We start from the raw sequence: 17,398 nt of genomic DNA on the forward strand, positions 1-17,398 counted from the left end.
AGGACCTGCGATGACGTCCCGCTGAGAGGCGGGAAGACTCTGGGGCCATCAGATGGTGAGTATATCACTATTTTTTATTTTAAGTCTTTTTTTTTTTTTTTAACAATTATATGGTGCCCAGTCCGTGGAGGAGAGTCTCCTCTCCTCCACCCTGGGTACCAACCGCACATGATCTGCTTACTTCCCGCATGGTGGGCATAGCCCCATGCGGGAAGTAAGCAGATCAATGCATTCCTTGGTGTGCGGAATCCCCGCGATTCCACAAATTTAATGAACATGCTGCGTTTTTTTCTGGAATGCGATTCCGCTCAGGAGAACAACACAGCATGTGCACAAAAAATGCAGATTGCATTCTATTAAATAGGATGCTTAATGTGAGCGTTTTTTTCGCAGTTTTATAGCAAAAAAAAAAACGTGAAAAATCTGCTACGTGTGCACACAGCCTTAGTCTGACTCTGGCCTAAACCAGAGGAGAAGTATAATAGAAACACAACACCACTTCTGCATTTTTCACCCACTCCTGGTTTTGGCTTACAAATACCGAGGTAAAAAACTGAACAAATACTGAACGTGTGAACGTGGCCTTACACAGTGAGTGCTTCACTCTTGTGCCAACCACCAATAAAGGTAGATATGAGCAGAGCGCACCATATACAAGTAATACCAATACTGAACTTGTGCTACATATTGTAGTGAACCATAGTAACAATATCGAAAGAAGAAAAAAGGACTACATGACAGTGTGCATACCTGAGATATCTAAAAAAATCAAATCAATTTTTATTAGAAAAATGGACAAACATAAAACATTTAAAAACCGCGTACCCTGCCAACACCTGAAATAATGTATAGCTTACATAAGTCAAAGTACTAGACAGATAATAAATGTAAAATGACACAAATAGCGGACCTGAAATCACCAGGTAATTAATACCAGTTTAGTCATTTTTTATATTTATATAATGTGCAGTGAACCATAGAGCTGAGGTATATAGCCAATAATATAAATAATGCACAGGCATTGGAAGTGCAGTCATGCACCAAGGGATGCACAGGAGAATTATCATATAACATTAGTGGTATAGATAACACCATAAGGATTTGATTAAGTCCTGAAAGGAAATATGACTAATGTAAGACTATAACAACCGTGCACATAGCAAATATAAACCCATGCAATACCATAAAGATGGATACATAAAAATGAAAGAGAAGAAAATCTTGTCCCTCTAAAAAGCCCCTACCTCATGTATAATCAGCAAAATAAGCAAAGGGATAAGAAAGAGGCTAGGCAGAGATAGGGATATACCCACTGGCACTTATAATATGGCGACCCATAAAGCTGGAAGGAGTACCCTGAAGTAGTAAACCATGGTGGGAGAAAGTACCACGTGTATCGCCGTGTCAAGCACGGCTTTTTCAGGGAAAGTAACCCCAGCGGTTTAAATACAAGTGCTTCTCACTAAATTAGAACATCATCAAAAAGTTGACACCAGACCCTACAATAAAGGCAAGCTAAAGGCAGCTATCAAAGCAACCTGGGCTTCCATAACACCTCAGCAGTGCCAGCCACAGGCTGATCGTCTCCATGCCACGCTGCATTGATGCAGTAATTGATGCAAAAGGAGCCCCGACCAAGTATTGAGTGCAATTACTGAATATACATTTCAGTAGACCAACATTTCAGATTTTATAATCATTTTTCCAGCTGGTGATATAAAGTATTCTAATTTACTGAGATAATAACTTTTGGGTTTTCTTTGGCTGTAAGCCATAATCATCAACATTAACAGAAATAAACACTTGAAATAGATCACTCTGTTTGTAATGACTCTATAGAATATGAGTTTCACTTTTTGTATTGAAGAACTGAAATAAATTAACTTTTTGATAATATTCTAATTTAGTGAGAAGCACTTGTAGATTCCTAATCATGAATAAAGTACACCCCAGTGGCAACCGATAGTTGCCTTTAGTGGGTGGAGAAATGGACGCGCGCCATGCTGTTGAGGGCAGAGGCGTATGCTCATCACCAGCTGCACACATGCGCAGAGATGGGGAAGGTCGGCGTGGCTAATCATTTTCAAAGTACATAATGCTAGTGAGGGTGGAAGAGACCGTGCCCAGGAGAACCAGGAGAAACTACTCACAAAGGGTATCATGCTGGCTAGGGCAGGGTATCTGCCCCGTTACCAGCTACGCGCATTCGCCAAAATACAGAGGCAGCCATGATTAACCCATTCAAAGGGACAGATTATAATGGCAATAAATTATCTATGGAGTACTTTGACTTACATAAGCCTTATATTATTTCAGGTGTTGGCAGGGTACGCGGTTTTTAAATGTTCTTTAATATTTTAATGTTTTCTCCTAATAAAAATCGATTAGATTTTTTTAGGTATCTCAGGTGCGCACATTGTCATGTCGTTCTTTTTTCTTCTTTAGATAATATAACTACTAACAGAGGTGACACTACAGAGCAGCTGTGAAAACTACCCAGAATTGTACAAGCTCTTGCCTGACTGTCTGAGCACCCTGGCATCAGTCAGGGTTATAAACCACCATCCCTGGATCGGGCTGTTGAGCTTTTTTGTTTTAGGGAAGATAAGGCAATTGCACAGCGCTCAGGATGGGCATGTCACAATCAGAGTAGGGCTCTGTGTACACTGCTAGATTCACCTGGAAAGTGAAGAGCATCCTGTAGGCATCGTTTAGTGGTAGTAAGCACTGGCACACCCATTGTACAATGGAAAGCATAGCAGACTGGTTTACTATATAGAGAGATAGGTAAAAACACATGATATAGTAGGCTGAATTATGACAAACATGTGAAAACAAATACATACTTTTTTCATTCAGAAATCTAGACTATTTTCATCCATATAGTATCCAGTTTTTTATGGCCTTGAGTCATCTGTATTCCATCCATGTGCTGGACATATTTGTACATCAACAGTTTAAACAGTACATGATCAAATATAGTTTCCAATGTTAATAATGGTAATGTATCTGTCACAGGTTCCTTCTCCGGTATCACACAATCAACAGAGCAAGAGAATAGTGAACAATTCCAGAACCTTTATTTAGGCAAAAACATGAAAGGTCCATATAATCCACCACACAAAGGATAAAATAGTCCAGAACACGAACGCAGTTCAGTAACAGGATAAAAGTCCAACAATCCAGCAGACAGAGGATAAAAAATGGTCCATATGCTTCCCCTTCTCTCTGACATGCTGTGTTCACATCATTCCACACAAGACTGATCTGTGTCTCACCTCCTTGATATTTACAAGTCTCCCTCCTCATTCACAGGTCAGGAGGGGGAAGGTCTCAGGGGCTCATTGTTTCAACAAGCTAGGTCAACATGTCATTAGCATATTAGCAAACAACATTATTCACTGACCCTGTGGAGAGATAACAATACAGAACTGTGGTCTTAGGCAAAATGAAGACCGCTGTCATGATTCTCAATGGCGAGAGAACATAGCCCAGTATATATGAGAACTAGCTCTTGGAAGATGGAAACTATACTGACCATGAACTAAACCTGCCGCACAACTAGAAGTGGCCGGGTAGCATGCCTACGTTTTTTTTATCCCTAGATGCCCAGCGCCAGCCGGAGAACTACCTAATCCTAGCAGAGGAAAAGACAGTCCTGGCTCACCTCTAGAGAAATTTTCCCAAAAGGCAGACAGAGGCCCCCACATATATTGGCGGTGATTTTAGATGAAATGACAAACGTAGTATGAAAATAGGTTTAGCAAAATCGAGGTCCGCTTACTAGATAGCATGAAGACAGAAAGGGCACTTTCATGGTCAGCAGAAAACCCTATCAAAACACCATCCAGAAATTACTTTAAGACTCTAGCATTAACTCATAACACCAGAGTGGCAATTTCCGCTCACAAGAGCTTTCCAGACACAGTAACGAAACAGCAGCTGTGAACAGGAACAAAATGCAAAAACACACAAGGACAAAAGTCCAACTTAGCTGGGAGTTGTCTAGTAGCAGGAACAAGCACAGAAAGGCTACTGATTACATTGATGACCGGCATGAAACTGACAGAGGAGCAAGGTTATATAGCGACTCCCACATCCTGATAGGAGCAGGTGAACAGAGGGGATGATGCACACAAGTTAAATTCCACAAGTGGCCACCGGGGGAGCCCAGAATCCAATTTCACAACAGTACCCCCCCCTCAAGGAGGGGGCACCGAACCCTCACCAGAACCACCAGGGCGATCAGGATGAGCAGGATGAGCCCTATGAAAGGCACGGACAAGATCGGAGGCATGAACATCAGAGGCAGTGACCCAAGAATTATCCTCCTGACCGTATCCCTTCCATTTGACCAGATACTGGAGTTTCCGTCTGGAAACACGAGAGTCCAAGATCTTTTCCACAACGTACTCCAACTCACCCTCAACCAACACCGGAGCAGGAGGCTCAACGGAAGGCACAGCTGGTACCTCATACCTGCGCAATAATGACCGATGAAAAACATTATGAATCGAAAAGGATGCAGGGAGGTCCAAACGGAAGGACACAGGGTTAAGAATCTCCAATATCTTGTACGGGCCGATGAACCGAGGCTTAAACTTAGGAGAAGAAACCCTCATAGGGACAAAACGAGAAGACAACCACACCAAGTCCCCAACACAAAGCCGAGGACCAACACGACGACGGCGGTTGGCAAAAAGCTGAGTCTTCTCCTGGGACAACTTCAAATTGTCCACCACCTGCCCCCAAATCTGATGCAACCTCTCCACCACAGCATCCACTCCAGGACAATCCGAAGATTCCACTTGACCGGAGGAAAATCGAGGATGAAACCCCGAATTACAGAAAAACGGGGACACCAAGGTGGCAGAGCTGGCCCGATTATTGAGGGCGAACTCCGCCAAAGGCAAAAAAGCAACCCAATCATCCTGATCCGCAGACACAAAACACCTCAAATATGTCTCCAAGGTCTGATTAGTCCGCTCGGTCTGGCCATTAGTCTGAGGATGGAAAGCAGACGAAAAAGACAAATCTATGCCCATCCTAGCACAGAATGCCCGCCAAAATCTAGACACGAATTGGGTCCCTCTGTCAGAAACGATATTCTCCGGAATACCATGCAAACGAACAACATTTTGAAAAAACAGAGGAACCAACTCGGAAGAAGAAGGCAACTTAGGCAAGGGAACCAGATGGACCATCTTAGAGAAACGGTCACACACCACCCAGATGACAGACATCTTCTGAGAAACAGGCAGATCCGAAATAAAATCCATCGAGATGTGCGTCCAAGGCCTCTTCGGGATAGGCAAGGGTAACAACAATCCACTAGCCCGAGAACAACAAGGCTTGGCCCGAGCACAAACGTCACAAGACTGCACAAAGCCTCGCACATCTCGTGACAGGGAAGGCCACCAGAAGGACCTTGCCACCAAATCCCTGGTACCAAAGATTCCAGGATGACCTGCCAACGCAGAAGAATGAACCTCAGAGATGACTCTACTGGTCCAATCATCAGGAACAAACAGTCTACCAGGTGGGCAACGATCAGGTCTATCCGCCTGAAACTCCTGCAAGGCCCGCCGCAGGTCTGGAGAAACGGCAGACAATATCACTCCATCTTTAAGGATACCTGTGGGCTCAGAATTACCAGGGGAGTCAGGCTCAAAACTCCCAGAAAGGGCATCCGCCTTAACATTCTTAGAACCCGGTAGGTAAGACACCACAAAATTAAACCGAGAGAAAAACAACGACCAGCGCGCTTGTCTAGGATTCAGGCGCCTGGCAGACTCAAGGTAAATTAAATTCTTGTGGTCAGTCAATACCACCACCTGATGTCTGGCCCCCTCAAGCCAGTGACGCCACTCCTCAAAAGCCCACTTCATGGCCAAAAGCTCCCGATTCCCAATATCATAATTCCGCTCGGCGGGCGAAAATTTACGGGAAAAAAAAGCACAAGGTCTCATCACGGAGCAGTCGGAACTTCTCTGCGACAACACCGCCCCAGCTCCGATTTCAGAAGCGTCGACCTCAACCTGAAAAGGAAGAGCAACATCAGGCTGACGCAACACTGGGGCGGAAGAAAAGCGGCGCTTGAGCTCCCGAAAGGCCTCCACAGCATCAGGGGACCAATCAGCAACATCAGCACCCTTCTTAGTCAAATCAGTCAATGGTTTTACAACATCAGAAAAACCAGCAATAAATCGACGATAAAAGTTAGCAAAGCCCAAAAATTTCTGAAGACTCTTAAGAGAAGAGGGTTGCGTCCAATCACCAATAGCCTGAACCTTGACAGGATCCATCTCGATGGAAGAGGGGGAAAAAATGTATCCCAAGAAGGAAATCTTCTGAACCCCAAAAACACACTTAGAACCCTTCACACACAAGGAATTAGACCGCAAAACCTGAAAAACCCTCCTGACCTGCTGGACATGAGAGTCCCAGTCATCCGAAAAAATCAGAATATCATCCAGATACACAATCATAAATTTATCCAAATAATCGCGGAAAATGTCATGCATAAAGGACTGGAAGACTGAAGGGGCATTTGAAAGACCAAAAGGCATCACCAAATACTCAAAATGGCCCTCGGGCGTATTAAATGCGGTTTTCCACTCATCCCCCTGCTTGATTCGCACCAAATTATACGCCCCACGGAGATCAATCTTAGAGAACCACTTGGCCCCCTTTATACGAGCAAACAAATCAGTAAGCAGTGGTAACGGATATTGATATTTAACCGTGATTTTATTCAAAAGTCGATAATCAATACACGGCCTCAAAGAGCCGTCTTTCTTAGACACAAAGAAAAAACCGGCTCCTAAGGGAGATGACGAAGGACGAATATGTCCCTTTTCCAAGGACTCCTTTATATATTCTCGCATAGCAGCGTGTTCAGGCACAGACAGATTAAATAAACGACCCTTAGGGTATTTACTACCCGGGATCAAGTCTATGGCACAATCGCACTCCCGGTGCGGAGGTAGTGAACCAACCTTGGGTTCTTCAAAAACGTCACGAAAGTCAGACAAGAATTCAGGAATCTCAGAGGGAATAGATGATGAAATGGAAACCAAAGGTACGTCCCCATGAGTTCCTTTACATCCCCAGCTTAACACAGACATAGCTCTCCAGTCGAGGACTGGGTTATGAGATTGCAGCCATGGCAATCCCAGCACCAAAACATCATGTAGATTATACAGCACCAGAAAGCGAATAACCTCCTGGTGATCCGGATTAACACGCATAGTCACTTGTGTCCAGTATTGTGGTTTATTACTAGCCAATGGGGTGGAGTCAATCCCTTTCAGAGGTATCGGAGCCTCCAATGGCTCCAAATCATACCCACAGCGTTTGGCAAAGGACCAATCCATAAGACTCAAAGCAGCGCCAGAGTCGACATAGGCGTCCGCGGTAATAGATGACAAAGAACAAATCAGGGTCACAGATAGAATAAACTTAGACTGTAAAGTGCTAATTGAAACAGACTTATCAAGCTTCTTAGTACGCTTAGAGCATGCTGATATAACATGAGTTGAATCACCACAATAGAAGCACAACCCATTTTTTCGTCTAAAATTCTGCCGCTCGCTTCTGGACAGAATTCTATCACATTGCATATTTTCTGGCGTTTTCTCAGTAGACACCGCCAAATGGTGCACAGGTTTGCGCTCCCGCAGACGCCTATCGATCTGAATAGCCATCGTCATGGACTCATTCAGACTCGCAGGCACAGGGAACCCCACCATAACATCCTTAATGGCATCAGAGAGACCTTCTCTGAAAATCGCCGCCAGGGCGCACTCATTCCACTGAGTAAGCACAGACCATTTGCGGAATTTTTGGCAGTATATTTCAGCTTCATCTTGCCCCTGAGACAAGGACATCAAGGCCTTTTCCGCCTGAAGCTCTAAATGAGGTTCCTCATAAAGCAACCCCAAGGCCAGAAAAAACGCATCCACATTGAGCAACGCAGGATCCCCTGGTGCCAATGCAAAAGCCCAGTCTTGAGGGTCGCCCCGGAGCAAGGAAATTACAATCCTGACCTGCTGTGCAGGGTCTCCGGCAGAGCGAGACTTCAGGGACAAAAACAATTTGCAATTATTTTTAAAATTTTGAAAGTGAGATCTATTCCCCGAGAAGAATTCAGGCAAAGGAATTCTAGGCTCAGACATAGGTGCATGAACAACAAAATTTTGCAAATTTTGTACCTTTGTGGCGAGATTATTCAAACCTGTAGCTACACTCTGAAGATCCATTTGAAACAGGTGAACACAGAGCCATTCAAGGATTAGAAGGAGAGGAAGAGAGGAAGGCTGCAGTATAGGCAGACTAGCAAGTGATTCAATTAAGAGCACACTCAGAACTAGAGGGAAAAAAAAAAAAAAAAAATTGTAGCAGACTTCTTTTTTCTCTCCTTTCTCAGCCAGTAATTTAACCCTTTTTTGGGCCGGTCAAACTGTCATGATTCTCAATGGCGAGAGAACATAGCCCAGTATATATGAGAACTAGCTCTTGGAAGATGGAAACTATACTGACCATGAACTAAACCTGCCGCACAACTAGAAGTGGCCGGGTAGCATGCCTACGTTTTTTTTATCCCTAGATGCCCAGCGCCAGCCGGAGAACTACCTAATCCTAGCAGAGGAAAAGACAGTCCTGGCTCACCTCTAGAGAAATTTTCCCAAAAGGCAGACAGAGGCCCCCACATATATTGGCGGTGATTTTAGATGAAATGACAAACGTAGTATGAAAATAGGTTTAGCAAAATCGAGGTCCGCTTACTAGATAGCATGAAGACAGAAAGGGCACTTTCATGGTCAGCAGAAAACTCTATCAAAACACCATCCAGAAATTACTTTAAGACTCTAGCATTAACTCATAACACCAGAGTGGCAATTTCCGCTCACAAGAGCTTTCCAGACACAGTAACGAAACAGCAGCTGTGAACAGGAACAAAATGCAAAAACACACAAGGACAAAAGTCCAACTTAGCTGGGAGTTGTCTAGTAGCAGGAACAAGCACAGAAAGGCTACTGATTACATTGATGACCGGCATGAAACTGACAGAGGAGCAAGGTTATATAGCGACTCCCACATCCTGATAGGAGCAGGTGAACAGAGGGGATGATGCACACAAGTTAAATTCCACAAGTGGCCACCGGGGGAGCCCAGAATCCAATTTCACAACAGACCGCGCTCACGGGATATATTTTAGATGGTTTATTTTAGCCTACGCGTTTCAAGAGCGTTCTTGCTCTCTTCCTCAGGGCACATGCCCTGAGGAAGAGAGCAAGAACGCTCTTGAAACGCGTAGGCTAAAAGAAACCATCTAAAATATATCCCGTGAGCGCGGTCTTCATTTTGCCTAAGACTACTACTCCCAACATCCTTTTGGATTTCTGTGGAGACCTGCTGCTACGGTTACACCCGCATGGGAGTTGTGACCTATTTTCACAACTGCAATAGGTGAGCACATTCCCTACAAAGTCTGTATTTATTCATATACAGTGTGACACATTGGGGGCGCCTTGTGTTTTTTTTTCCTTTTTTTTCCCTTTTTTTTCCTTTTCAATACAGAACTGTGGGGAGAATATCAGATGGCAAATAACAACTCATCCTACAAGAGAACACCATGAAAATAAGTAAAATAGAAATATACACAAAAATGATACCCACATAGTATATCACACCATCACAGTATCCATAAAAATCACATGCTATTGGGTTGATCCGTATGGGATACAATTTTTGTTGCACGCTCATAGACTTGAATGGGCAAATCTCATCCAAAACAGAACACAGTAGTGCACTGTCATGGTTCCCAATGGCAAGGGAACGTAAGAAACATATAAATAACGAACGAGCTCTCGGGTGATGGAAACTCGAGTTGACCGTGAGCTAAATCTACCACACAACTAATAGTAGCCAGGGAGCATACCTACGGCTTCCTAAATGCCACGCGCCAGCCGGAGGACTAACTACGCCTGGTAGAGGAAAAAACAGACCTGGCTTACCTCTAGGGAAATACCCCAAAAGATGATAGCAGCCCCCCACATGTAATAACGGTGAATTAAGAGGAAAAAACATACACAGTATGAAAGTAGATTTAGCAAAGAGAGGTCCACTTACTAGATAGCAGAAGGATACAAAAGAGGACTTCACGGTCAACTGAAAACCCTTTCAAAAACCATCCTGAAATTACTTTAAGACTCCTGTGTCAACTCATGACACAGGAGTGGCAATTTCAGCCCGCAAGAGCTTCCAGCTACAGAGAATTACAAAAACTGCAAACTGGACAAAAGATACAAAACAAAAGGACAAAGTCCACTTAGCTGATCAGCAGACTAGTAGCAGGAACATGCAACCGAAGGCTCTGGTTACAATGATGACCGGCAAGGAAATGACTGGAGAGCAAGGCTAAATAGGAAACTCCCAAACACTGATGGAAGCAGGTGAACAGAAGCAGCAAAGGCAAACAAGTCACCAGTACCACCAGCAACCACCAGGGGAGCCCAAAAAGCGGATACACAACAGTACCCTCCCCTTAAGGAGGGGGCACCGAACCCTCACAAGAACCGCCAGGGCGATCTGGATGAGCCCTATGAAAGGCACAAACCAAATCCGAGGCATGAACATCAGAGGCAGTTACCCAAGAATTATCTTCCTGACCATAGCCTTTCCATTTAACCAGATATTGAAGTCTCCGTCTGGAAATACGGGAGTCCAAGATCTTCTCTACGACGTACTCCAATTCACCCTCCACCAGCACAGGAGCAGGAGGTTCAGTAGAAGGAACCACCGGTACCTCATATCTCCGCAACAGCGACCGATGGAACACATTATAGATAGCGAAAGATGCCGGGAGGTCCAAACGAAAGGAAACAGGGTTAAGAATCTCCAAAATCCTATAAGGACCGATGAACCGAGGCTTAAATTTGGGAGAAGAAACCCTCATAGGGACAAAACGGGAAGACAACCACACCAAGTCCCCAACGCGAAGGTGGGGACCAACACGACGACGACGGTTAGCAAACTGCTGAGTCCTCTCCTGGGACAATTCCAAATTATCCACCACTTGTCCCCAAATCCGATGCAACCGATCCACCACCGCATCCACTCCAGGACAATCCGAAGATTCAACCTGACCAGATGAAAAACGCGGATGAAACCCTGAATTGCAAAAGAAAGGAGAGAAAAAAGAAGTCTGTAAATTTTTTTTTTCCCCTATGCTTGCTCCATAGTTGGATCAGTTGTATTTCAGCTCTAATTACTGCATTTGCCTTTCTCTCCTTATAATCCTTGAATGGCTCTGAGCTCACCTGTTTAAAGATGGATCCTCAGAGTTTGGCTGCAGGTTTAAATAATCTTGCTACGAAGGTTCAAAATTTACAAGATTTTGTTATGCATACTCCTATTTCTGAACCTAAAATCCCTACACCAGAGGTATTTTCCGGAGATAGATCTCGGTTTCTGAATTTCAAATATAATTGTAAATTATTCCTTTCTCTCAGACCTCACTCCTCAGGAGATCCTGTCCAGCAGGTCAAGATTGTAATTTCTTTGCTGCGAGGTGACCCTCAAAATTGGGCATTTTCATTGGCACCAGGGGATCCTGCGCTGCTCAATGTGGATGCGTTTTTCCTGGCTTTAGGGTTGCTTTATGAGGAACCTAATTTGGAGATTCAAGCTGAAAAAGCTTTGATAGCCCTATCTCAAGGGCAAGATGAAGCTGAGATATACTGCCAAAAATTTCGTAAATGGTCTGTGCTTACTCAGTGGAATGAGTGCGCCTTAGCGGCAAATTTCAGAGAGGGCCTTTCTGATGCCGTTAAAGATGTTATGGTCGGGTTCCCTGCGCCTACAGGTCCGAATGAGTCCATGACAATGGCAATTCAGATTGATCGGCGTTTGCGGGCTGAAATACAACTGATCCAACTATGGAGCAAGCATAGGGAAAAAAAAAAAAAATTTACAGACTTCTTTTTTCTCTCCTTTCTTCTGCCAATAAGTTTAACACGGGCCGGTCATACTGTCATGGTTCCCAATGGCAAGGGAACGTAAGAAACATATAAATAACGAACGAGCTCTCGGGTGATGGAAACTCGAGTTGACCGTGAGCTAAATCTACCACACAACTAATAGTAGCCAGGGAGCATACCTACGGCTTCCTAAATGCCACGCGCCAGCCGGAGGACTAACTACGCCTGGTAGAGGAAAAAACAGACCTGGCTTACCTCTAGGGAAATACCCCAAAAGATGATAGCAGCCCCCCACATGTAATAACGGTGAATTAAGAGGAAAAAACATACACAGTATGAAAGTAGATTTAGCAAAGAGAGGTCCACTTACTAGATAGCAGAAGGATACAAAAGAGGACTTCACGGTCAACTGAAAACCCTTTCAAAAACCATCCTGAAATTACTTTAAGACTCCTGTGTCAACTCATGACACAGGAGTGGCAATTTCAGCCCGCAAGAGCTTCCAGCTACAGAGAATTACAAAAACTGCAAACTGGACAAAAGATACAAAACAAAAGGACAAAGTCCACTTAGCTGATCAGCAGACTAGTAGCAGGAACATGCAACCGAAGGCTCTGGTTACAATGATGACCGGCAAGGAAATGACTGGAGAGCAAGGCTAAATAGGAAACTCCCAAACACTGATGGAAGCAGGTGAACAGAAGCAGCAAAGGCAAACAAGTCACCAGTACCACCAGCAACCACCAGGGGAGCCCAAAAAGCAGATACACAACAGTGCACAGTCATACACTACCAAAACTACCAGATAAATACAAAAGGAATCAGCTTTATTCTAAACTAGCTGAAGAGCCCGGCGTTGCCCGGGCATAGTAACTAACTGTGGTTAGTTATAATATAATGATTATATTACACACAAAAACATTACACATCATATATTCAACACTAAAGATTTGCAACACAAATTAAATGATTACCTCTTATTTTCCCCCTCACATCTCTTATTTTACCCTCACTCCTTTCATTTTCCCCCTCACACCTCTCATTTCCCCCCTCACCCCGTCATGTTCCCCCTCACACCTCATTTTCCCCCTCACACCTGTCATTGTGACCTCACACCTGTCATTTTTCCCCTCACATCTCTCATTTCCCCCCTCACACCTGTCATTTTCCCCCTCACCCCTCACACCTGTCATTTTGACCTCACACCTCTCATTTTCTGATCACTCCACTATTTTCCCCTCACTCCTCTCATTTTCCACTCACACCTCTTCATTTTCACCTCACACCTCTCATTTTCACCTCACGCCTCTCATTTTCCCCACTCCACTATTTTGCCCTCAGTCCTCTCATTTTCCCCTCATTCCTCTCATTTTCACCTCACTCCTCTCTTCCCCTCACACGTGAACAGCAACTTTTTGTTATGAGCACAGCGGTGTAATCCATGAGGCTCCTCCCTTTCCCTTGACGTCATGCCTCATAGGAGCAACTCCATTCTAGACACGACAGAGCTAGATGTGGCCTGTGCCTGCCTCGAACTGATACTCTGAAGGCGATGACCCTGATTGTAGCTCGCAGCGGCTGAGACATCACAGCCGGGGAGTTTTGCAGGGTGGCTTTCGAGGTGAGTGTCTCCGCCCGTGTGCACAACAACGTGGGCTGTGTGGATGGGGCTTTGCGTGTGGAGTGAGTGTGGCTATGCGGAGTGGGAAGGGCTATGTGGAGTGGGCATGGCTTGATACATACACACACACTCAGCTTTATACATATACTGTAGATAGCACTTTAAATGGAGTACCTCTTCCAGTTGTTGTTGCTCCATCGATTCTGGAAGTTTTTAATTTTCTTCTGTGCCCCTTCTTTCCAAAGTTATGCCCCCTTGAAATATAGAGCCACATTTTCCCTTCAGCCAACTGGGAGTCGATCACAAATCTTCTAGATGTGGGTGCTGTGTTTTGGTTGGCCATCATCAGAGTAGAACAAAAAATGCCCACAAATAAGTAAAAAAGCCCTTAATTTTGAAATGCAAGGGCTCAGAAGAAAAAGAAAACCTTTTCCAGAATAGGTGGAGAAGTGACAATTAGAGGCGATTCTCAGTTTAAATTAGAAAATCTAATGAAAGGTCCGCTTTAAAAACTAAAAGAGCACATAAGCTCCAAGGGTACCTATGGCCCTACCCCAGACACCGTTCCCCCACACACATGCAATAATAAGAATCCTGAGACCCCATTAGAGATGTACACATAATAATAAAGACAAAAAGAGCAAATAAGCATGGCCATTGTCAAGTAATAACAGCAAATGAATGCAAAAAAGAAACCAATATAATTAAGGGGTCTCCAGGTTCCTGGGGTGACTTGTGCCTACTACTCCTCTGCCTGGAGACCCCTTGTCTGATTGTAGTATATTGGTTTTATTTTTGCCTTCACTTGCTTTTACTACTGGTCAGGGACGGATTTGCCGTCTTGCAGTTCTGGCAAATGCCCACACTGTGAGCAGTTGTGACACAGCACAAAGTCGCTGGTTTCATCACCGACCCCAGTAGGCCACGAGCATCCCTTTCGTCTGCGACCTGCTGAGGCCAGCATCAACAGGGTAACATGAAAAACTGTAAAGGTTGCACCATGAATTACCAAGAATGATTACTTTAGAACATTGAAACTGCATTACAGCTATAGAAAATGGGGAAAAAAGCACTATATAGTGTATATATGAAATATTCATCTGCAAAATTGCTATGAAAAATAGAGTAAAAAAGAAGGTACTTAGCGCATAGATTGGCCAATATATGTGAGCCCAACTACCACTTCAAGGCCCTGGGTCCCTGTCCTGATATGTCACCTCTCCTGGGCAAAAAAGCAAAAACTCTAATGGGGCCCCCAATTATTGCACGTCTTTAATAGCATTAGTCTTTTTTTATAGGCCAAAAGGGACTTTTGGGGCCCCATAGGTTCCAAGGCCCTGGTGCGATTGCAACCCTTGCACCTACTGTAGTTTCGCCCCTGATCATTTTACCGCAAGTATGCAATATGCAGAAATGTGGTCACGTTTGGAAAATGTTGCAATTTTAAAACTTTGAATTTTTATGCCCTTAAAACAGAGAAATATGTCACACAAAGTAGTTAATAAATAACATTTTCCACATGTCTACTTTACATTGTTACAATTTTGGAAACAATTTTTTTTTTGTTTGGAAGTTATAAGGGTTAAAAGTTGACCAGCGATTTCTCATTTTTACAACAAAATTTACAAAACCATTTTTGTTAGGATGGAGTCACACACAACATATTTAAAAAAAAAAAAAAAAAAAATAAAAAAAATCGGTCGTGAATCGCAGAAATGTTCCCTGAACAGTAATCCGTATGTCATCTGTGTGCAGTGCGAGGACACGATTTTCTCACATCTAAGCATCCGTGTGACATCCGTATGGCATCCATATCGGCAAGAATTTCTCGCCGGCTTGCAAAATGGACATATAATGGATTCATGGGCTCAAATATTCGTGAAAACATGTATACAGTCTATATATATATATATATATATATATATATATATATATAATATATATCTATATATATAATTGTCTAAGGGTTTTTCCGTCTGTCTGTCTGTCTGTCTGTCTTTCTGTCTGTCCTGGAAATCCCGCGTCTCTGATTGGTCGAGGCCGCCAGGCCTCGACCAATCAGCAACAGGTACAGTATCGACGTAGATGTCATAATGGTTGCCATGGCGACGATGATGTCATAAAGGTTGCCTCGACCAATCAGCGACGGGCACAGTCTGCCGCGAATCACATACTACGGGGACATGCATATTCTAGAATACCCGATGCTTTAGAATCGGGCCACAGTCTAGTATATATATAATTGTCTAAGGGTTTTTCCGTCTGTCTGTCTGTCCTGGAAATCCCGCGTCTCTGATTGGTCGAGGCTGCCAGGCCTCGACCAATCAGAGACGGGCACAGCATGGCGACGATGATGTCATAAAGGTTGCCTCGACCAATCAGCGACGGGCACAGTCTGCCGCCAGGCCTCGACCAATCAGCGACGGGCACAGTATCGACGTAGATGTCATAATGGTTGCCATGGCGACGATGATGTCATAAAGGTTGCCTCGACAATCAGCGACGGGCACAGTCTGCCGCGAATTCTGGAATCATCATTGTCCATATACTACGGTGACATGCATATTCTAGAATACCCGATGCGTTAGAATCGGGCCATAATCTAGTATATATATATATACACACTAGATTGTGGCCCGATTCTAACGCATCGGGTATTCTAGAATATGCATGTCCCCGTAGTATATGGACAATGATGATTCCAGAATTCGCGGCAGACTGTGCCCGTCGCTGATTGGTCGAGGCAACCTTTATGACATCATCGTCACCATGGCAACCATTATGACATCTACGTCGATACTGTGCCCGTCGCTGATTGGTCGAGGCCTAGCGGCCTCGACCAATCAGAGACGCGGGATTTCCAGGACAGACAGACAGAAAAACCCTTAGACAATTATATATATAGATATAGACTGTATATATATATATATATATATATATATATATATATTTCATAGAGAGCTAGATAGAATAGCCGATAATTAACTTTTCGGCTTTCGCTAAATCATAGCAGAAGCCGACAGGATATGAGACATGGTTTACATACAGTAAAGCATTTCATATCCGTTAGATTTTTATATATCCCACACTAATAATGTTAGTAATGAAACACACAGGTTTTATCATCTTTATTGTACTCTCAATCCAAGCGAAGCCCACGCTCTCCTGAAAAAAATCCAAAATAAAAAAGCAACAATATCCCATACCTGTCCGACGTACAGTCAAGTCCCAAGCAGTAATCCATATCTGGGGGCATTTACATTTTCCAACCAGGAGCGCCGCTAATGCGGCCACTCCCGGCTGTAAACGACTGGGGAATGAAATGCAGGGAACGGAGCTTCGCTGACTAGCGGTGTCGTCACCGAAGCTGCGCCCCCTGTGGCGGCATGAACTCATATGAACTCTTGAGTGTGGGAATATCAGCTGGCAGTTTCCCAGGATGATGCTGGGTACAGTATAATGGCCCCACATGATGCTGGATTCAGTATAATGGGCCCACATGATGCTGCATACTGTATAATGGCCTCACATGATGCTTTGTACAGTATAATGGTCCCACATGATGCTGGGTACAGTATAATGGCCCCACATGATGCTGCGTACAGTATAATGGCCCCACATGATGCTGCGTACAGTATAATGGCCCCACATGATGCTGCGTACAGTATAATGGCTACACATAGTTACCCCACCCCATCATTGCCTTCTCTCCAACCCCCATCTTTGACTTCTCTATCACCACACACACACCTACACCTCTCACCGCACTCCCCTCACAGCAGCCGGCAGCTTC

This window comes from Ranitomeya variabilis, chromosome 2 (genome assembly GCF_051348905.1).
Source record: "Ranitomeya variabilis isolate aRanVar5 chromosome 2, aRanVar5.hap1, whole genome shotgun sequence".
Lineage (NCBI taxonomy): Eukaryota > Metazoa > Chordata > Amphibia > Anura > Dendrobatidae > Ranitomeya > Ranitomeya variabilis.